This window comes from Vespula pensylvanica, chromosome 16, assembly GCF_014466175.1.
Source record: "Vespula pensylvanica isolate Volc-1 chromosome 16, ASM1446617v1, whole genome shotgun sequence".
NCBI lineage: Eukaryota > Metazoa > Arthropoda > Insecta > Hymenoptera > Vespidae > Vespula > Vespula pensylvanica.
Window position 1 is genome coordinate 4,704,518 of NC_057700.1, and position 1,338 is coordinate 4,705,855.

Genomic DNA, 1,338 nt, shown 5'->3' on the forward strand with positions numbered 1-1,338 from the left:
TTGAAAATTAAATCTCTCTTAGTTTCATTTTGATTCTTTCTGAATTCATTCTTTAATCCATGATTAATCCTTCCATTCTCATAATCGTTTTTTTTTTCTCGATATAATTTTCTATTGTTTCTATATTATTATTATTGGCCTCGATCATCCATTAGCTTCGTTTTCCGATACATCTTGATAGGTATTTTCGAATTCAAATCGAAATTTGCTAAATCAATGATTAGTTAGACATCAACATCGTTTTGATTAGAATTGAATTTATCTTTGGAATCATTATTGTCGAGATAAAACCTATCGTCGATTGAATCATAAACGAGCGTAGGCTCATAATCTTTACCCTTATCTTGAACTTCTTCTTTTTTCTCCTTTTCTTCAACTTTTTCTTCTTCGTCCTCTTCTTCTTTTTTCTCCTTTTTTTCAATTTCTTCCTCTCCGTCCTCTTCCTCCTCCTCTTCTTCTTCTTCTCTTCTTTTTTTTCTACTTCAACATCGATTAACAAACTTTCCCTTTTAAAATCATCATTAATCTCTTTAAGATTTTTCTTATCATTCCTAATTTCACCGTTGATCTTGAAATAAATATTATTATCGTATCTATAGTTTTCTAAACAAGTGCTACCCAAATGATCATTAATTCGATATCCAGAAACACTGTTAACATTATAATTAATCTTTATTTTCTCTTTTTGACTCTCTACGTCAACTTCTTTTAAGGATATAAAAAGTCGGATCCCGAAAAAATTCCTGGATAAAATATTCGCTTATTCAAGAAAAAATTCCATTTTGATTCACGTCCCGCTACATCGTCAGACGGCCCTTCGATAGTCTATCTCACCTTAATCGATTATATCCTCTAGTTAAAGCTGCCCACCTTTCAGTTCTTTGAAAAAAGATTCTATTTCCTCGTTCCACCGTTCAAATAAACCTTTGTAAACAGAGCCATATTAGTCTCGTTAAAGTTCGTTGTCACTGCCATTATAAATTTTATCTTCTTCTTCTTTAATCTCGATCACAGCATCATGTCACCGCCGATAAATTGTAATAAAAAGCGCAAAATGTTAAAGTACACCGTTTTAAATGATAACACTTCGAAAGTTAAATGCTTGACATTCTATAGGATCATGGTAGATGAAGAATGTTTTTGACGAAAGATTATTCGAAGCGATTGTCAATTGTAATTGAAATGTAATTGTTCGTAGAAACGGTAATTGTTCAAGGAACGATGTTAGCTGATGTTTAATAATAATAATAACAATAATAAAAGCAGATGTGGCCGCTGTTTGAAACATGGGACGAAAAATTTGTATATCACTGTCCACGAGATATTTTTATTATGATA